Source organism: Pan troglodytes, chromosome 9 (assembly GCF_028858775.2).
Source record: "Pan troglodytes isolate AG18354 chromosome 9, NHGRI_mPanTro3-v2.0_pri, whole genome shotgun sequence".
In the NCBI taxonomy this organism is placed as follows: Eukaryota; Metazoa; Chordata; class Mammalia; order Primates; family Hominidae; genus Pan; species Pan troglodytes.
The window spans coordinates 130153968-130176068 of record NC_072407.2 but is presented as its reverse complement, the minus strand read 5'-3'; the positions used below and the strand labels follow the sequence as shown (position 1 = coordinate 130176068).

The 22101-nt window shown below is 40.5% G+C and overlaps 1 long non-coding RNA gene across 1 annotated transcript in view; it reads right to left on the bottom strand.

Annotated features, from left to right (window-relative positions):
• Positions 1–1008: 1008 nt before the first annotated feature.
• The window catches only part of LOC112204817 (uncharacterized), a 32276-nt gene continuing 11183 nt past the window's right edge, over positions 1009–22101 (bottom strand). Inside the window, exon 4 of the long non-coding RNA XR_002938576.2 lies at positions 1009–1174. This is a non-coding gene — a long non-coding RNA (uncharacterized LOC112204817). The remainder of the gene's footprint in view (positions 1175–22101) is intronic.

Below are 22101 nucleotides of genomic sequence, written 5' to 3'. Positions count from 1 at the left end.
GCTGGAGTGCAGTGGCATGTTCACGGCTTACTATAACCTCCACCTTCTGGACTCAAGCCATCCTCCCAGCCTCCTGAGTAGCCGGGACTACAGGCGTATGCCATCACTCCTGGCTAACTTTTGTAGTTTTTTGTAGAGACGGGGGGTTTCCCCATGTTGCCCAGGCTAACTCCAGGGCTCAAGTGATCCACCTGCATTGGCCTTCCAAAGTGCTGGGATTACCGGCATGAGCCACCACACTCGGCCAGTTTGTGGTATCTTGAACTCCTAAATTAAAGATTCATGAATATAAAGCATCCCAAATCTCTGCTTAGGGATTTTTTTTTTTTTTTTTTTTTGAGACGGAGTCTCGCTCTGTTGCCCAGGCTGGAGTGCAGTGGCGCTGTCTCAGCTCACTGCAAGCTCCGCCTCCCGGGTTCACACCATTCTCCTGTCTCAGCCTCCCAAGTAGCTGAGACTACAGGCACCCACGATCAAGCCCGGCTAATTTTTTGTATTTTTAGTAGAGACAGGGTTTCACTGTGTTAGCCAGGATGGTCTCGATCTCCTGACCTCATGATCCACTAGCCTCGGCCTTCCAAAGTGCTGGGATTACAGGTGTGAGCCACCGGGCCCGCCCAGGGATCTTTGTAACTGACATTAAAACGTAAATACTGATGTTCACATTGAGGAGCGTTTTGGCATATCATCATTACTAATGTATATTTTGCCCTTTGATTTGAAATCAATGAGTTGGAAAAGCATTTGTGTGTCTCACAGGTTATCTATAACAGCATGGATTAACATTTTGGGGTAAAACAAGTATGGAACAGTTTTTATGAGTTCTTTTTTCCTATTAACTAATATTCACATCAGTGAAAACATTTGAATTCTCATCAATCTGTTTAAATTTTCTTATTATAATTAAGCACAACACATTTTCCCTTTTTTTAATTGACGTATAATAATTTTACAAGGTACGTAGTGATGTTTTCATACATATCATGTCTAGTGATCAGATCAGGGTAATTAGCATATTTATCATCTCAAACCTTTATTATTTCTTTGTGTTGAGAACATTTTCTTACAAACAGTTTTTCATGAGTTGGGTGGTTTTCCCTAGGAGAGACACTGAGTTTGGGCAGACCCGAGGAAAGTAAAATGAAAAGATCAGGAGTAGCATCTCTTGATGAGGCTGAAATACAAGCATAGGGAAAATTTAAACACAAGGCATTTTATTTCTTTCGATGATATTATAAAAAGAAAATCATGACTGAGTGATTCATAAATGAATAAACATTATTTTATTCACTTTTTTTTTTTTCTGTACAAAGTCCTGATTCCTGATTTTCCTATGACCTTATGTTCTTCAGCAGCACTTGTTTTTACAATTAAGAGCTAATTACTATCCTGGACCCCTGGAAACTTGTGAACTTGCCAAAGGTCATTATAACTTAGTATCGGCTAAATGCAGCTCGAGAAGGTCCAAATGAAACAAAACTTAGAAACTGTGTTCTTAATCTTGTTTATCATTAATCTGGAGACAAATGGCCTTTATCTAGTTTATACGAAAACTCAGGCACTGGAGTCTGTGCACACACACACGCATGCACGTTCATGGTCAAATGTTTGGCCGAATCAGCTGAATGAAATGATTCATGGGAGGCAAACTTCTCTGTCAGCTACACATCAGATAATTGATGCTATTTATAATAGAAATGAAATAGGAGGCTAAAAACTAACAAAGAAAAGAATTCCTTGGAATTGCCGTTGTTTTCTTTGGAAGAAGGGAAGGAACCAGTGACTCAGTTTGGCAATACATTGATCTCATTAGAGAGAACAATGCCAGAGCATGGAGTAAAGCTGAATATATTGCAAATAAGTGTAACATTGAGACATATTTCACAACGGACTGTTTCCTAGCAATCAGATTCAGTATAGGGAAAGGGCTGTGACAAATTCAAACAGGGGAGAAAAGAGACCAAACACAGAATGAATCTCTCTTCTTCTTTTTTTTTTTTTCTTTTGAGACAGAGTCTTGCTCTGTCGCCCAGGCTGGAGTGCAGTGGCGTGATCTCGGCTCACTGCAAGCTCCGCCTCTCAGGTTCACGCCATTCTCCTGCCTCAGCCTCCCAAGTAGCTGGGACTACAGGCGCCCGCCACCAGGCCCTGCTAATTTTTTTGTATTTTTAGTAGAGATGGGGAGAATGGATCTCTTCTAATCCCTTTTAACCAAACCCAAGAATCATGCCAATATTAAGAAAATGACAGAATGCTTTCCAGGTTATTAGAAATGTACTGTGAAGATGACATTTTTGTATGACTATGCAATGCAGATTATACAATATTTACTACACAATGTAGCCATAAGACTAAAAGAAAAGTTAACTATGATAATAGGTTTTATACATTAAGCACCTTTTATTGTTTTAAATATCTTCTGTAATCTAAGTAAATTAATCCTCACAACAGACTTGAGACTTTGCAGTATTACTTCTTTTGCAATTGTTGTATAGGAGGTTTGGAGATGATAAGGATAAAAGGAAAATAATGTAATCTTTAATTCACAACACACCTGAAATGCAAGGGATGTGGCATTCCTTACAAATACCCAGATGACCATAATGAAGACACATGTATCTGAAATAACTTTGGTAGAGGAAAAAGTTGTTTCTTTGCAGATGAAAAATATTTTATAGAGACTTAAATTTTCATCCTGGGTTCATTCATTTCCAAACCTGCTTTTCCATAAAGTCTGTGAAATAAGAGACGTAGGAAGCCTCACGTCTACCGTTCAGTGTGCCTTTTGACCCCTAGTTCTCAATCCAGTGCTGGTTGGGTGGGGTGTTCTGAATCAGAACCACCTACAGGAGCTTTTTCAAACCACACAGTCCCCCCATTGGTAGGAGAGATTCCATGCTCTGAGAGGAAGACAGAACCAGCTGAGTTATTGTATCAAAGGGGCTTCAGAGGAATATGAGTGTGCACAGCAAGGACAGTGCTATTCACCTCTTGTTCTTCATAAATAGAAAGCCTGATAGGACAGAGTGCTGATTCACTTCTAAGTGCCCCTTCTGACATCAGAAGGTGGGCTTTGTTTGGGCCCAGGACGAGTCTGTCAACACTAAAGTATTTCCTTAGTGATCTCAGCACTCAGGGCCACCAGAAGACCCCATTAGAAAAGCTGAGTGGCACATTCTCACTGAAAAAGCCACAGGGAACTGCAGGTGGGGGACTCAGAAACATTCGGGGAGAGATGACAGACAACCTGAGACTATATAGAAGGCTAGAATTCTAATTTGATACATACGTCACCTGGAATTAAGTGTCCTGTTAATAGAAGACATTTGGAAGTTTCAGAGTGAGAGAGAGAAAGAAAGAGAAACAGAAAGAGACATAGAGCAAGCAACCGTATGTAGATGGCAATTATAATCTTGATTTCAAAGACATCTTCCTTGTTTTATGACTGTTCCTTATTCACAGCTTCCTGTTTCTGTTATGAGTGAAATATGTATACTTGAATTTTGAAGATCTCATTTGAGTGATCTCAAATTCCTTTCCTATTCTTCAATTAACTCTTTTTTTCCTGTGTATTGGGTACCTGCATGTGTGTATGTATATGTTTGTACAGAGATATTATTTCATTAGTCAGAAAACCTGATCTAATTAAAAAACTAAATTGCCTCTTTATAAATGCAAGGACCAGTGATGCTGATGGTGCCCCTTTCACAACTGGCTTCTAGTTTTTCACATGATCTTTGTCTCTGGTGTTAGCTGGCTATGCAAGGTCTCTTCAGCTCACTGTTTCTTGGTGAGCTCTTCTATATAATGTGCCTGGTGAAACCTCTTCTGGATGTAAATAACTAGGATGTCTCTGAAACGTGACACTTCCCCACTATTAACAAGGTAACAGTCTGATATTAACATTTATTTCTTAGTGTTTGTGGTATTACTTTTATCCTGTCCTGTTAAATCTGGGCATCATTTATATACATTAATAGTTACTGTGGGATCGGATGACCACACAGTTCATGATCCCTTTTATCATTTACTGAGCTTACATTTCATGAAAGATATTTAAGAACACATTCTATTTAATTTAGCGATCTTTAAAGTCATATAGTCTCCGGAATTGGTGGGTTCTTGGTCTCACTGACTTCAAGAATGAAGCCGGGGACCCTCGCGGGGAGTGTTACAGCTCTTAAGGTGGCACGTCGGGAGTTTGTTCCTTCTGATGTTCGGATGTGTTTGGAATTTCTTCCTTCTGGTGGGTTCGTAGTCTCGCTGGCTCAGGAGTGAAGCTGCAGATCTTCACGGTGAGTGTTACAGCTCATAAAAGCAGGGTGGACCCAAAGAGTGAGCAGTAGCAAGATTTACTGCAAAGAGCGAAAGAACAAAGCTTCCACAGTGTGGAAGGGGACCCGAGCGGGTTGCCACTGCTGGCTCCCGCAGCCTGCTTTTATTCTCTTATCTGGCCCCACACACATCCTGCTGATTGGTAAAGCCAAGTGGTCTGTTTTGACAGGGCGCTGATTGGTGCGTTTACAATCCCTGAGCTAGACAAAAACGTTCTCCACGTCCCCACTAGATTAGTTAGATACAGTGTCCACACGAAGGTTCTCCAAGGCCCCACCAGAGCAGCTAGATACAGAGTGTCCATTGGTGCATTCACAAACCCTGAGCTAGACACAGGGTGCTGATTGGTGTATTTACAATCCCTGAGCTAGACATAAAGGTTCTCCACGTCCCCACCAGACTCAGGAGCCCAGCTGGCTTCACCCAGTGGATCCCGCAATGGGCTGCAGGTGGAGCTGCCTGCCAGTCCCGGGCCATGCGCTCTCACTCTTCAGCCCTTGGGTGGTGGATGGGACTGGGCGCGTGGAGCACGGGGCGGCGCTCATTGGGGAGGCTCGGGCCGCACAGGAGCCCACGGAGTCGGGGGAGTCTCAGGCATGGTGGGCTGCAGGTCTCGAGACCTGCCCCGTGGGAAGGCAGCTAAGGCCCGGTGAGAAATGGAGCACAGCAGCTGCTGGCCCAGGTGCTAAGCCCGTCACTGCCCGGGACCGGTAGGGCCGGCCGGCTGCTCCGAGCGCGGGGTCCGCCCAGCCCACGCCCACCCGGAACTCGCGCTGGCCCACAAGCGCCGCGCGCAGCCCCAGTTCCCGCCTGCGCCTCTCCCTCCACACCTCCCCGCAAGCTGAGGGAGCGGGCTCCGGCCTTTGCCAGCCCAGAAAGGGGCTCCCAGAGTGCAGCGGCGGGCTGAAGGGCTCCTCAAGTGCCGCCAAAGTGGGAGCCCAGGCAGAGGAGGCGCCGAGAGCCAGTGAGAGCTGTGAGGACTGCCAGCACGCTGTCACCTCTCAATATAAGGTAACTGTTCAAGCCCAATTTTTTAAAAAAGTGAACTAAGATTTGGATATATTGAGGAACTTTCCTAAGACAGCAGAGCTAGTAAGTGATAGAACGTTGAGTCAAATTGTGATCACATGAACCAAAAAATTCATTCTGCTCAGCCTTAGAAAATGCAGGTCATGAATTTTATTATTCATTCAACAAGAATTTGTGGAGCACAATGCCACGCAATAGCCATTGTTCTAGGCACTAAATTACAGCAACAAATAGGAAGAAGCAGCAATGAGGATTCTACTCCCTACCTGAATTGCCTGATCAAAACTCTCTACCACTTTGCCTCTGCTATCCCTGGGATGTTGCTAAGCAGTGTTCAGCTTCTACTCAAAATCCATTATTAAGGATAAACAGTCGTCTTTGATTTAAATTCAGTAGCTGTGATTTCCTATCAGCCCCTTCAGAGGAGGATACTATCATTCCCGCAGGGTCCCTAGAATTTCCCATTTTTACATGCCGTGTGATTGCAACTTTCAGTTCTGCACAACCAGAGAAGCTATGAATGGTGCATTTTCTCCATTCTTTTCACTCTTTCCACCTCTGCCTCTCAACAGGGACAGCTGTTTTCTATTACAAAACAGGCTGACAAGGTGCTGGTCTGGAGCAGAGTCTCTTTGGCAGGTAATTTTGATGAGGCCCAGAGGTAAGGGGGTGGGTGTCTCTGATGGGTTTCCGGTCCTGTTATCAGCCACGTCCAGCAACCCCAGACATGGCTGCTGTCTGTACATAGGGCTGATTTCTGGCTTGGAGCCCATGCCTGCTGAGAGCCTCAGTCATTCATCAGGGCTAATCCATTAACTTTTTCTACTTAGGCCGAGGAAGCCTGGGAATGAGGCAAACATTCAGTACCCCCCTCTGGCAGAGAACTTGGTCATTGAACACTCGGTAGTAACCCTACCAGTTCTGACTGGGCACTCATACTTTGATTTTTTGGTTGTTGTTGTTCTCATTTTAGAAAAGTAAAGTAGCAATTCTAAACACTAACAAATAGACTTAGTACAGAGAAAAGGTAAACACCATGTGAGAAAATACTCCCCTCGACAGCGAGCTATCTGCAGAAGAGAGGATCCAGTGATATTTTTTGCACAGGAAAGTTTTCTCTATGGCTTCAAACCAGACTTTATATTGCCTTTGGTTTTCAGGAAAATACAGGTATCTTAGCAACAAGGCCCAGCTAAAACCTACTGAGGTTTGTAACCTGAGTCCTATTCTACTTACTGCCCTTCTAGTGGGTACTTCCAGAAACTGGCTTTCCCCTGCACTCAACTTTACTGTTTAGATGGAAAAAACACAGCTGGAAAAGACCTAGTAAGATTTGTCATTAAGAAAAAAATTGTTCTTAGCCTTAATTGGCTTTGCTAGATGAGAACGCCTTCTTTTTCTGAAGAACACCAGATGTCAGGAGACTTGGTATGTAGTCCAACTCTGTGATTAACAATAACATTAATAATAACAAAACATAACAGAAGCATTTAACATTCAGTGACATTTAACACTAACAATATCAGGCTATTACTCTGTGTTAATATGGACTAGTGTATGCATGTCACATACATTGTGTGATTTAAACTTCATCACAGCTCTGACAATGTAGGTGTTATCAGCATTGTCTCTTTTTTTACAAATGAAGAAATGAAGCCTTAGAGAGGTGAAATAACTTGTTCTAGGACAATACTTATTAAAATATGAAGGTAGAATTTATACCCAGCTTTATCTGTTTCCTCATGTGGAAAGTAGGGATGGGGACAGGGATTAGAGCATGTTTGTAAGTTTCCTTAAAATGCCATCATCCTCAAGGAAAGAAAATGACAGGTATTGTATCAGGCTCTAACATATTATATGAAGCTTACGTTAGTAATGGTGGTGATGATACCAAGTGGATTTACAGAGTTCTAAATAACTTATAAAACTTTCATTTTATTAGTGATATGAACTGAATGTGACCCCCTCAAATTCATATGTCGAAGCCCTAATTCCCATCATGATGGTATTGGGATTGGGGGGTTAGGCCCTTCAGACATGAATTCAGTTTAGGTAAGGTCCCAAGAGAAGAGTCCCATGATGGGATTAGCAGCCTTATAAGAAGAGGAAGAGACTAGAAGGAGCTCTATCTCTCTGCCATGTGAGGCTGCAGCAAGACAATGGTTGTCTGCAATCTAGGAAGAGAGCCCTCACCAGAAACCATGTCACTGGCACCTTGATTTGGACTTTCAGCCTCCAGAACTGTGAAAAATGGGTAAATGTCTTTGTTTAAGCCACCCAGTCTATGGTATTTAGTTGTGGCAGTCTGGGGAGAACAATGCAATTACCCTATTTGATTGCCACAATTAATCACCTTTCTAAGATGGTTAGAGTAAGTACGACTCTTTCATTGTTACAGATGAGAAAATTGAAGCTCAGAGGTTTACTTGCTCCAGACGCATGCCTGCAAGTGTCTTCGCATGTGGCTCCTAGCCTTGATATTCTCCCATAACTGTCTGAGTTTACAGCCTGTGTGTACAATGTATTCTATACAGGAGCTATTCTAATGGGACTTTAACCACAAGTATGCACCCGGTCTCAGAACTCTCCTTATGTATGCAAATATGATGCCGATTTCAGATGGAGCTTACCAGGGCCCTCAATTCATAGATGGGTTGTAACAAAAAATTACACAGGACTTTGTACTTTTTTTTTTTTCTTTGCACAGGGAAGTTTTCTGTGTAATGAATAACGACATAGGGCTTTGTGCTTTTATTTTACTTTTTTTTTATTTTTTGAGACACAGCCTCACTCTGTTGCCAAGGCTGGAGTGCAGTGGTGCGATCTCAGCTCACTGCAACCTCCACCTCCTGGGTTCAAGCAATTTTACTGCCTCAGCCTCCCAAGTAGGTGGGATTACAGGTGTGCACCACCATGCCTGGCTAATTTTTGTATTTTTAGTAGAGATGGGGTTTCACCTTGATGGCCAGGCTGGTCTCGAACTCCTGACCTTAGGAGCCTCAGCCTCCCAAAGTGCTGGGATTACAGGCGTAAGCCACCATGCCCAGCCTGGACTTTGTACTTATAATTCTGTAATTTTGAGAAATTTGAATAGAATCCTTTTCCAGAATCAGAAATTTAAGCTCCTGCCAAGAACACTTTTCTCTTTCAGTTGCTCTTGCTCAGATGCATAAAATCTCCTCTGTACCCAGCCCTGATTGCTCTCCGGGCTTAGCAGAAATCCCTGCTGAAGAGCCATTTCGACCGTGAGGGCAGCAGAATTGTCCCGGACAGAGAAGCCCAAAGGTCCAGAGTGCCCTGAACATTCTGCACAGCTACCTCTCTGGGCTCGGACCAACTGGCTTCTTTCGGTGGCTGTCTGGAGATGTACTCCTTGGAGACCAAAACTTTGGGATCCGATACCTACCCTGATTATATTTCCATGCACATATTTGGGGGAAATTAAGTTTTCATTAGCAAAGTCATTTGAATGACCTCTGACATGCTCAGCATCCTAATCATGGTGGAGGTGAGAGAGAGAAAGGGAAGGAAGGCAAGAGAAGCAGTGCTAAGGGAGCTTCTTGCCTGCAGAGCTGGAGAGGTTGTGTTTGTTCCCATTTGTCCTCCTTCGGGCTGTCCCAGAACACTAGTGTTGAGCTTTTCACTGGACGTGGTTGAGACAAAGCAGCACCCACATCACCCCTTCCCACCATTTTATCTCTTACTGCACAAAACACATTTAGTTGTGGGTCTGACCCTTGACCCCAAATTCTGAACCAGAACTCACTGAGTCCTTCAGGTTCTCTTTGAGGAATCTGCATAGCCACAAGGGTTCAATGAGAGGTACTTTTTGGTCTGGGTTTAATTTTCTTGTAATTTGTTTCCTCTACCTGGACACAATATTCTTGGAGAAGTGCCCTTCTTAACCAACATAGACACGGAGGCTAAGTGGACAAATTCCACGTCATCCCCAGAGGGTCTCCCCGCCTGGGGGAGTAAGCGAAACTTGGTGTTGCAAACACCTACACTTCTTTCACACTCTAGGTTACAATTCTGGAATATTTGACTCATCTACCTCTCTCTTGTTCAGATATAGATAAAATGAATGCCAGGCAGTTAGCTGTGTGGGAAGGGTTTGGTTGAGGCTATGAGAATATAGAATATTTCACAGATTTTTCAAGTGATAAGGATTGAGCATATGACAGGAGTAGAGTAAGGGGTACATTGAAAATGTGGACTGTGTAGGGTCATGGGATCATTGAATGGTGAAACACCCACGCCCACAGACACCGAATGTCTCAAGAACTGGGCTTTGTACTTATTTCTTCTTTTGTACAAATCCCTCTACCATTGTGTCAGGTTTTATTTATTTATTTATTTATTTTGCAACTTCCTATTATGTTGTAGAGTCAGTAACATTCATAGCATTAAAACTAGACTTTACGAGACCAAATAGTACCCTTTGAAGTTTACTTTTAAGTGGTTTGCCTTCAGGGACTCTGAATTGGCCCAAGCATCTTCAAGACATCTAACCTTGGTGAACCTTAAATTTCACAACTAGAACTCTAGTTCTTTGATTTCATAAATCTTGACATTCTAGTGGTCGTAAGGAACTTAATGATGTGTTCAGGCCTTACAGTCGGAACAATCCGAATTCAAATCTCTACCACGCATGTGATATTCACCTTCATTTGTAAAATGAGAATAATGAAGTACTACCAACCTCTAGTGTGATTTTAAGAATTAAGTAAGGGAGTTTTTGAAATGCTCTGCAAAATGCCTTGTTATTGGAGTCGACGGTGTTATCATGCTTGCCATTCTCCCCATAGCCAAACTTCAAACTATGGCAAGCATTACTCAACTCCAAAAGCTGTATTCATACCAGGTTGTACTCACACTAGATTTGACTAACTTCAGTGATAGCATCTTACTACCTCCTGAGATTGCCAAGTAATTTTTCAAAATTGTAATTGCTAGAGAATTCTTTCTTAATTTGAGGCTAATCTTCTAACGTCCATATATGGATTTTCATTAGAGACCTTGGAGCAAAAGAATGCAAGTCAGTGACAGCTGTTCTAGTATCTGAGAGAATTTGTGTTGATGGCCTCCTTTCTTCCTTCTCCTTGTTCTCTCACTTCTTCCAAATATGATGTGCTTGGGTGCCCTTACCATGGTATCTGTTCTGCTTATAAATATGCTACTTCTTGTTTGTTGTTGTTTTTTGAGACAGATTCTCGCTATTGTCGCCCAGGCCTGGAGTGCAGTGGCACGATCTCAGGTCACTGCAACCTCCGCCCCCTGGGTTTGGCCTCCCAAGTAGCTGGGATTACAGGCACCCGCCACCACACCCAGCTAATTTTTGTATTTCTAGTAGAGACGGGGTTTCACCATGTTGGCCAGGCTGGTCTCGAACTCCTGACCTCAGGTGATCCAGCTGCCTTGGCCTCCCAAATGGCTGGGATTACAAGCATGAGCCACCACACCCATCTATATGCTATTTCTTTAAGATCCTTTTTAAATTCTCTAGGTTTGGAAACCCTGTAGCCCTCACTAAGCTCCTGAATTTAGGTATTTTCCCTTAATAAAAGAAAAAAAGTTAATAAATACTCACTTATCCATTACCAAAATGGAACAACTGTTAATATTTTTCCAGTTTTCTTTACACTTTTTCGAAGGCAAAGATGTAGTAGGTAAAATTGAGACCCGTGTGATGTCCTTCCTAATCTGCATTCCCTTCCCTTCCAGAGCTAGCGATTAAGAAGTATTTGATGTGCATCCAGTTCTATATATGTACCCTTTAACTATAACATATGCACATATACAAAAATATATATAGTTTATACATATTTGCAAAGCTATATCATTCATTTGCATTATTTAAATACAGTACATGTAAAGTTTTCTAACTTGCTTTTTCATTCAATATTATATTTTCAAAGCAGATTCATGACAATACATACGTAGGTTATTCTTTTTAACCGCAGTATATTTTATTATATGAACATATCACAATTTATCCATGTATCTAACTATGTAACTTTATTCACTACCACTTGACGTTTGCATTATTTCCCCTTTTTGCTACAACATTGTTGTATGGGACATCCTTGTATATAGTTATCTTTACTCTGTAAGAGTTCATAGATTTTCTCTAGGCCAAACACACACACAGGGAAGCATTCTCACCTTGGATGGCTGGGTTACAGAGTATAAACATTTTGGGGTGATGCCACTGCTCTTTGTGATGATTCTATTAGCATACTCTCACCAGTATTAAATGAGAGTTCCGATTTGCTCTCATTCTTGGCTAAACATTGATATTTTTGCCTGTCTGGTGGATTTTAAAGTGTGTCTTACTTCTTAAAAATGTTCCTGATCATTTTTATAGGTGAGCATGTTTTCACTTGCATTTAACATATGCAATTTTCCATTTCAGTTTGTCATTTTCCATGAATGACACATGAAGATACTTTGTCCATTTTTCTATTACATTCTTCGATATTTTTGTATTGAATATATTTATTTTCATATTCTGAGTGTAGACTTATATGTGCTGAACATATTTCCAGTCAGTGGCCTTTAATTTTGTTTTATATGCCATTATTTATGCATAAATTTTAAGTCTAAATTGGTCGGGTTTATCAGAGTTTTTCTTTATGATTTTGTCTTTTTGTGTCTGCTTTAATAAATCTTTCCCTACTCTGAAATCTTAAATATGTGCACCTATATTTTCTCCTAATAGATTTAAAGTTTTTAAACATTTATATTTTATTTTATTAATAATATGAAATAAAAAATCATTTATGCATACTATATATTACATATAATATATGCAAAATACATATTATGTATATGGATAGACAGCTCTCCCAGTGCCATTTACTAAATACTTCATTCTTTTACTGTGCTAATTATATCTTCATCCATGTCCAATTTAGACTTTGTTCCCTCTATCAAGTTTTTATTTTAATGACTGTATTTTTCACTTTATGATTTGGGATTGGTTGGTTTTATCATCCACCTGTGTTCAGTATCTACGTCTCTTGTTCCATAACACCATTTTTATTTCATGAATTTTCACCTCCAGTTTTTAAGGATCTTGAAGATTTTAATGTCAGTATTTTCAATACTGTCAGGAGTGAATTTTTGTCTGAAATGTTTTATTTTGTAGGCAATCTCTTCTGAGTCTTTTTCTTCGTGTACTTTGTAATTTCCATTTGCAAACTCTTCTTGTGTAAGGAGATGTTTTTCCTCTGCCTGTCTGTACTTTTACTTCCCTGCTTTCCCCTGGGGCCCCTTTCCCATCTTCAACACGGTAGAACCATTCTTTCCGTCATTGCCCATTCTGCCCTGTGACTGGGATGGCAGGAGCCAGGCCATGGGCTGGCAGATCAGCACTTGAGTGACACAGCTTTGTGTAAACTGTGGGCTCAGTCTCCTGTCTTTGCCACTGCGTCCTGTGCCAATGAACTTTATTTTTGTCCTGTACGGTGTGTGGGTTGTTTTGAACACCATGGTCCCTAAGAGTCAAATTTATTGCTTATGTATTTTAGTTATTTTCTGGCTGACGATGAGGTTTCTTTCATTTTGTAAAACTAGTGTGGTTTTTCTTTTCATTTGAAACATGATTTTGCAACATTACATATTCAGAGGATATGCACTGACCGGAAATTGGGTTCGGTGTGTTTTTCCCTTTTTTGACCACTGCCAAAAAACTGTCTTTCAAGAAGTAGAAACTACTCTGACTAATCAATCACAGTGAATGAAAGGATGAGTAGAGCGAAAGCATCGCATTTCCAATTCTGGTACAGTGGTCTGGAACAGACCAGAGCAGTGTGTCCTCAGCTTGTTGTACAGAATGACCTAGAGATTCAGGGTTTTTTTTTTTTTTTTTTTTTTTGAGACAGAGTCTCACTCTGTTGCCCAGGCTGGAGTGCAGTGGTGTGATCTCGACTCATTGTAACCTCTGCCTGCTGGGTTCAAGCGTTTCTCTTGTCTCAGCCTCCCGAGTAGCTGGGATTACAGGCATGCGCCACCACGCCCGGCTAATTTTTGTATTTTTAGTAGATATGGGGGTTTCGCCATGTTGGCCAGGCTGGTCTCGAACTCCTGACCTCAGGTGATCCGCCCACCTTGGCCTCCCAAAGTGCTGGGATTACAGGCGTGAGCCACTGTGCCCGGCTGATTCAGGTTTTTTTTAAGGGTTCCAAAGTTGATTCTTATGCTCAGGAAGGCTTGGGAAGCACAGATCTAAAGGAATGTGCTCTGGGTGAGGAAGTCAGAAAGCATGATGTTCAGCTCTAACTCTTTTTCTTAAAATCTAAATTTTATTGAGCCAAGTCCTCTGTGGCCTCTGATTCTCTCACATGTAAAATGAAAGGGCTGTATGGTACAGTCCCTGAGAACATTTTACATTCTGAATACATTTAATTCTTATACTAGTGAACCTTTTTTTTTTTTTTTTTTTAAAGTAATTTTAGCATCCACACTCTACTCTTGACTTGGGTTGAGATTGTAGTTAATTAAAACCTCAGGCCTTTTTCCATGTGTTGCTCTCAAGCCAACATCTCTCCAGTCTGCAATTAGTTTTTGCATGCAGGTAAGGACTTACTATATTTTTCTGCCTAAATTTACTTTAATATTTGTAAACATTTTTAATGTACTATAATATGCATAAAGATAAGCGAGCATATTCCAGGAATATATTTGCTAATTTTTTACCAGCTACACCTGTGCATCCAGCACCCAGCTAAAAGAGCAGACTATTTGCACCACCCCAGAGCCCTTCTTTGTATTCCTTTCCAGACATTACCCATCTCCCCATGAGAAACCTCTACTATGACTTCTAACACATTTGTTTTGCTTTTTTGGGATGTATATAGAATCACAAATATATACTGGCTTCCTTTGTTTAATATTATGTTTTTGACAATTATGCATCTTGGTACATAGATTTATAGATCATTAATTCTCATCATTGTGTAGTATTCCATGGTGTAAAATACACCATGCTTATCCATTCTACTGATGGTGAGCATTTTGGTAATTTCCAACTTTGGCTAACTATGAATAATGCTGCTATGAAAGTTCTAGTAAATGTATTTTGGTGAACATACGTTTGCACTTCTCTTGGGTATATAACTAAAAGTTATATTACTAAGCAATAGTTCACTTACATATTTAGTTTCAGTAGATACTGCTACACTGTTTTCCAATGTGGTTGACTCAACTAAACCTCCCACGCACAGTGTATCAGTCTTCTAGTTGCTCCACCTCTTTGCCACATTTAGAATTTTTCATCGTAGTTATTGTAGCTTGTGTGTTGTGGTATCACATTGTGGTTTTAATTAGTAATTACCAATGATTAATCCAGTTGAATGATTTTTTTCACATGATTATTGGCAATCTTGATGTTATCTTTTGTGAAGTATCTACTCAAGTCTCTTGAGCACTTTTTCAATTGGGTATTTGCCTTTGTCTTATCAATTTGTTTTAGTACTTCATGTATTTTAGGTATAACTCCTTTTAAAATATATTTATTGTAAATACGTTCTCCTGCTCTATGGATTACATTTTCACTCAGTTGTGTCTTTTGAGAAACAGAATTTCTTAATTTTTCTATAGTTTAATTTATGATTTTTACCTTTATGTTTGATGCCTTTGTGTCCTGTTTAAAAATGGCTATTCTGAAATTACAAAGGTACTCTTCTAGATTGTTTATTGTTTTACGCTTAACATTTAGATCTGTAATCTGTAATCCATCTGAAATTGAATATTTTGTTTGTTGGTTGCCTAGTTGGTATGATATGAGGCATGACTGTCTCTCTGTATACATACTTATGTATATATATATATATACACATATATGCATATATATGTACACACACATACACATATGTACACACATACACATAGGTGTATGTACACACATACACATAGGTGTATGTACATACATACACATATACACACATATGTTTCTTTTGCCAGAATTATTTTCTTACAGTCTGGCATCCAAATTTAGCAATTACTCCCTGCCTCATGTCTCCTACAAATATAATTAGCATGCCATTAATACCAGCACAATAACTTTTTATTAAATAATTAAAATTAATTTAAAATTGAAGTAGACAAGTATTCTTAGGAGTCTTCTGTTGAAATGCAAATACATTTGGAGAAGAAGCACACTGAAATTTTGTAACACGTATACACCTATTAGTGATTTATAAATCAGAAAGTCAGGCGCTTTTAGCAGCCCTATGGGAATTAGGTGAGAAATAGTTCTGAGAAACAGGATGGTGGTGAGGGTTAGCCAGCATGTGGTGCCTGGCTGGAAAGGGCCGGCCTCGGCAGGATGATGAAGCCAGGGCAATGTGCTAACTTAAGGCCAGAAGTGTCAGTGAGCTCTGAGAAGTGGGATGGAAAGGCAGGAAAGAAAAATATTTCTTGCCTTTAAATTGCGTGCAGGGCTGACTAAGAGTAACTAACTGTGATAATTTGTTTTTCCATAGAAGTACTAGCAAAGGACAATGAATGTTTCCATTACCCTCGCCCCCTCAACTTGTCATGCCAGTCCCCACGAGTCACCCGGCTTTCCCCAGTCTCAGTTTCTCCTCTTCATAGAGGGAGATGGGAGGATGGCTGTCTTATCACTCTCTTTGCTGGAGCCTACTGCAGTTGTAGGGTTGCAAGACTCAAATGAGACTCCATACCAGAAATAAATTATCTTCACTGCATCTCAGAAGACTGCTTTGTTACCCGCTTCAACCTCCATACCTTTATGTGTGAGGCTGAATGCGAGAGTGTGTGTGTCAGAATTTAAGACCAATCTACCAGAATGCAAGCTTGGCATTTAAGGATATTCTCTGGAGAGAGGATCCATGATAGTGGAATCACCCCAGCAGAGGCTGAGGTGACAAACATTGAGGGGGGACATTGAAGAAGCGTCAGGGGAGGTAGTATAGAGTGTATGAAGGATGTTTCGACTCCTGGTTTTATATAAGAAGTTGGCTCTGTGCTCACTCCACATGGGAAGTGCATCTGGCCCTTTTTGCACCTCAGTTATTAACATCTGCCTGTTCTTAGACTGAGTACATTTTAACACTCTATTTACATATACTAGTGCTGATAATTTTTTAACTGAAAAAAAATTTCTGGAGAAAATGACATTAAGGTTATTTAATTCCTTCATCAATTTGGTATCCAGAGTTAAATTGCCTCAATTTTTTAAAAAAAATTATTTTACTAAACTTGTTTTCATCTGGACAAATCCCTTTTACTGTAAATTTTATAAAAAATGTCTCCTTCGAATTTAAATCAATTTTTACCCATATGCAATTGTAAACTATCTTTTGTGGCCATAACTTCTACAAAGTCCAAATTTCATGTCTAAAAATGTTAGATCTAAATTTCTGAGAACATTTTGATATTTTAACAAATATTATTGTCATCAATATTTACTGTGTATAATTTTACTTATTTTCAGTCTATCTAAAATGATTTCTATCAAGTTTATTTTTTGTCTGTTTAATCATAAGGTGATTCTTTGCTCAATGTTTCACTTTCAACAATTTTACTGTGTGGAGTTTTAGCTATTGTTAATTTATTTGTGTGTTGATTGCTTCTATTATGCTTGTTTTTTTTTTTTTTTTTTTTTGAGATGGAATCTTGCTCTGTCACCCAGGCTGGAGTGCAGTGGCATGATCTTGGCTCACTGTAACCTCTGCCTCCCAGGTTCAAGCGATTCTCCTGCCTCAGCCTCCCAAGCAGCTGGGATTACAGGCATGCACCACTATGCTTGACTAATTCTGTATTTTTAGTAGAGATGGGGTTTCACCATGTTGGCCAGGCTGGTCTAGAACTCCTGACCTCAGTTGATCCACCTGCCTTGGCCTCCCAAAATGCTGGGATTACAGGTGTGAGCCACTGCACCTAGCTGCTGCTTGATTTTTTTATAATGTGTCAATTGTGTAAATGTTTACTTTACCAGCTAGTTATGATTCTTGAATTAATTTTTTATCTGTAATGGCAGGTTCATAATGTTCACATGAGTAAGTTTCACTTTTACTTTTCTAAATCTGCATTAAAATGGCCTTGTACTTGAAAAAAATCTTCTTTTCTTCTTTAGAAATACATGTTCCATATTTCTCTACACAGATACAGAGGAGGGGGAAAACATATGTTCCTGTGGTAAGCAATCCCTTACACGTGGAGCCAAGGTAGAAAACAGGCAGGAATGATACGAAATCTGAAGTGAGGACTGGCTCTGAGAATAGCCATATCTAGTGGCAGCTGTGAGAGACCTATAACCAATGACAAGTGATGTCTTGGCTTGTAAAAAAAAGTTCTGACTTTTTAATAATTGCCATTCTGACTGGCATGAGATGGCATCTTACTTTGGTTTTGATTTGCATTTCTCTAATGATCAGTGATGTTGAGCTTTTTTGCATATGTTTGTTGACTGCTTAAATGTCTTCTACTGAGAAGTGTCTGTTCACATCCTTTGCCCACTTTTTAATGGTTTTTTTTCTCATAAACATGTTTAATTTCCTTATAGATTCAGGATATTAGACCTTTGTCAGATGGATAGACTGCAAAAGTTTTCTCCCATTCTGTAGGTTGTCTGTCTGCTCTGATGATAGTTTCTTCTGCTGTGCAGAAACTCTTTAATTAGATCCCATTTGTTAATTTTTGCTTTTGTTGCAATTGCTTTTGATGTATTTGCCATGAAATCCTTTCCTGTGCCTATTTCCAGAATAGTATTACTAGATTTTGTTCTAGGACTTTTATAGTTTTGGGTTGTAAATTTAAGACTTTAATCCATTTTAATTTAATTTTTGTAAATGGTGTAAAGAAGGGGTCCAGTTCCAATTTTCTGCACATGGCTAGCCAGTTCTCCCAGCACCATTTATTAAATAAGGAATTATTTCCCCATTGCTTGTTTTTGTCAGGTTTGTCAAAGATTAGATGGTTGTAGATGTGTGGTCTTACTTCTGAGTTCTCTACTCTGTTCCATTGGTCTATGTGTCTGTTTTTCTATCAGTACCATGCTGTTTTGGTCACTGTAGCCTTGTAGTGTAATCTTAAGTCTATTTGTGGGAATGTAACTTAGTTTAACCATTGTGGAAGACAGTGTGGTGATTCCTGAAAGACCTTGAACCAGAAATACCATTTGACCCTGCAATTCCATTACTGGGTATATACCCCCCAAAATATAAATCATTCTATTATAAAGATACATGCACATGTATGTTATATTGCAACATTATTCACAACAGCAAAACTATGGAATCAACCCAAATGCCCATCAATGATAGACTGGATAAAGAAAATGTGGTGGCTGGGCCCGGTGGCTCACGCCTGTAATCCCAGCACTTTGGGAGGCCGAGGTGGGTGGATCACGAGGTCAGGAGATCCAGGCCAACATGGTGAAACCCGGTCTCTACTAAAAATATGAAAAATTAGCTGGGTGTGGTGGTGCGCACCTGTAATCCCAGCTATTCTGGAGTCTGAGGCAGGAGAATCACTTGAACCCAGGAGACAGAGGTTGCAATGAGCCGAGATTGTGCCACTGCACTCCGGCCTGGCAACAGAGCGAGACTCTGTCTCTAAAAAAAAAAAAAAAATAAGAAAAGAAAAAGAAAATGTGGTACATGGTACATATACACCATGGAATACTATGTAGTCGTAAAAAGGAATGAGATCATGTCCTTTGCAGGACATGGATGGAGCTGGAAGCCATTATCCTCAGCAAACACAGGAGCAGAAAAGCAAACATCACTTGTTCTGACTTATAAGTGGGAGCTGAACAATGTGAACACATAGACACAGGAAGGGAACAACACACACTGGGGTCTGTCAGAGGGAGGGGGAAAGTCATCAGGAAATACAGCTTATGCATGCTGGGCTTAATACCTAGGTGATGGGGTGACGGGTGCAGCAAATCACCATGGCATGCATTTACCTATGTAACAAACCTGCACATCCTGCACATGCACCCAATAACTTAAAATTTAAAAAAGAGAAATAAATCACAGCCAGTTCTCATTTGTGCTGAGGGGAATTCAGCAGGCATAACCAAGCAGAAGCCAGGGCTCCCTGCTGAAGCCACAGTGCAGGTGTTAGATGTTTGGTGATTGCCCTAGTAATGCACTGTGTGGAGAGGCTAAAAACTGCTTTCTCCTTTGAGATCCCCTTGATGCCTTATCTTTCCAGGCTAAGTCAATCCCCCATTTCCTCCGAAATGTGTGTTATATTCTGAAGTGGAAATACTCTGAATTCCAGTTGCAGCTAAGGGCTTACTTGAGCATAGAAGAGGTTAAGTCTTCCGACTTAGGTCTCCTTTGTGGCTATTTGAAAAAATTCAGAGATGAGGATCTCCTTGAGCTCAGGAGATTGGTTTCCCAGGGGGACACCCAGAATCAGATTCCTGCACTGAGCAGACTTTGCGTGGCTTCCCATGACCTGCTGCTATCTCAAGAATTTTTAAGTACTCAGAGAATGCCTTCTTGTTTATAGTGAAAAATAATTCAAGGTTTGAGGGATTTATTACTCAAGGCTGAAGGATAAACCTCTGCATTCTTCATTTTGGACCAAGGTGGCTCTCCCTAGAGCCTCTCAGCACCCTTGTTTCTTCTGGGCTGCACACTTCTTTTCTCAATAAGCTTCCGAGGCAGATAAGAAGAGGTGACCTCTGTCTCTACCCACTCTTCTGAAAGGTGGAGTCCAGAGAACAAGTCTTACATTTATATGAAATTGAAATCATTCATTGTTTAAAAGGCATTTATTGAGCATCTGCTATGTGCAAAATATTGTTCTTTATGTTGTGAAAAATACAAAAAATAAAAACCCAAAACAGAAAACAACCAATCAGAATACATTATCTCTTTCCTCAAGGAGACAATACAGGAGAGAGGAGAAAGATGAATAATGTTACATCTCAAGCCAAAAGCCTGCACACTACCTTGTGAATTCCAAGGGAGACATTCAAGGGTGTGGAGAAAGCCCAAACATGCGAGGGCAGAATGTATACTTTATTTATCTCTGGGGTAAACAAAGACATGGAGGCAAAGATATTTTGTAGGATAGTTCAGCCTGAGTCCACAGCACACATGTTGTGGAGTGCTGGGAAATGAGATTGAAGGTGGAAATGGTAGACTGAGGCTATGCTGTGGCATGTTTTGGATACAGAATAATACTGTCCTGCCCAAAATCAGCATTCTTTGATTGCATGAAGAAAGTGGAATTTTATGATTAATCTGGTGCAGTTAGTAGGAAATCATAAACAGGAAACTGACGCAGCATGGTCAGTGATGATAATTTTAATACACATATTAACTGGTTAATCTTCCTAAGTCATTTATAATATATAGGGAAGACATTATTGTCTACACTTTACAGATGAATACATTGAAGGTCAGAGGGGTTAAATGACTTGTTAAAAGTTACACATAAGAGCCGGGTGCAGTGGCTCACGCCTGTAATCCCAGCACTTTGGGAGGCTGAGGCGGGCGGATTGCCTGTGGTCAGGAGTTCAAGGCCAGCCTGGCCAACATGGTGAAACCCCATCTCTACTAAAAATACAAAAAAAAAAAAAAGAAAATAGCCTGGTGTGGTGGCACACGCCTGTAATCCCAGCTACTGGGGAGGCTGAGGCAGGAGAATTGCTTGAGCCCGGGAGGTGGAGGTTGCAGTGCGCTGAGTTCATGCTACTGCACTCCAGCCTGGCCTACAGACTGGGACTCTGTCTAAACAAACAAACAAACAAACAAACAAAAAACAAAAGTTACACATAAGATAAAAGGACCAGCCTTCACTTAGACCCAAGCTTCTTTACTCTCTGTGTGTCTTTGGTATACCAAGTCCATCTTGTTCCAGAAACAACTAATCAGACCTCTTCTAAAATGTTCTGTAAAATTTAAGTTTTTGCAAACATAAGGTGGCTCTTGATCCACAGAGGTGGGAGGTGGACATAATTATTCAAGATATCTTTGCAGAGATTTTTTAAAAGCAGAGGAAATATATGCTGACTTTCTAAATTCCACCTTTTTATTTTTTACACAAGGTCTAATTCTGTCACCGAGGCTGGAGTGCAGTTATATAGCTCTCTGTAGCCTTAACCTCCTGGGTTCAAGTTATCCTCCCACCTCAGCCTCCCGAGTAGCTGGGACTATAGGCTTGCACCACCATGCTGGCTAATGTTTGCTTTTTTTATAGAGATGGGGCCTTACCATGTTGCCTGGGCTGGTCTCTTATTCCTGGATTCAAATGATCCTCCTGCCTTGGCCTCCCAAAGTGCTGGGATTACAGGTGTGAGCCACTGTTCCCAGCCTAAATTCCACTTCTTGAATAGTCCTGTCCATTTCAGTGTCTTGTGATGAAGAGATTTTATTTGAAGACTAGTGAAAATAGAGCGAAATTCATTCAGTGCTGAGATACTCCCTGCTAGTGAGTAATTTATAAAGGCAAGTTATTTTTCTTAGGCGAATAGGGAGTGACTGAACAATTATTATAACACTTCTGTGTTCATAGATCCAAAGCTACAGCTTTTCTTATTGCTAGAGGTGGGATGTCACATCATTGTAACTTGGCAACTGATAAGTTTACCAAGTTCTATTCAACATAACTTTTTTTTTCTGGCTCCATTTATGATGCAAGGGACCGCTGGGACTCCAGGAGGAAAAAGACTTTTTATCTAGAGAAAAATTTAGCTTATTTATAGTCAGTTCTCTCTGGGGTTTTAGGAAAAACATCCAGAGTTGC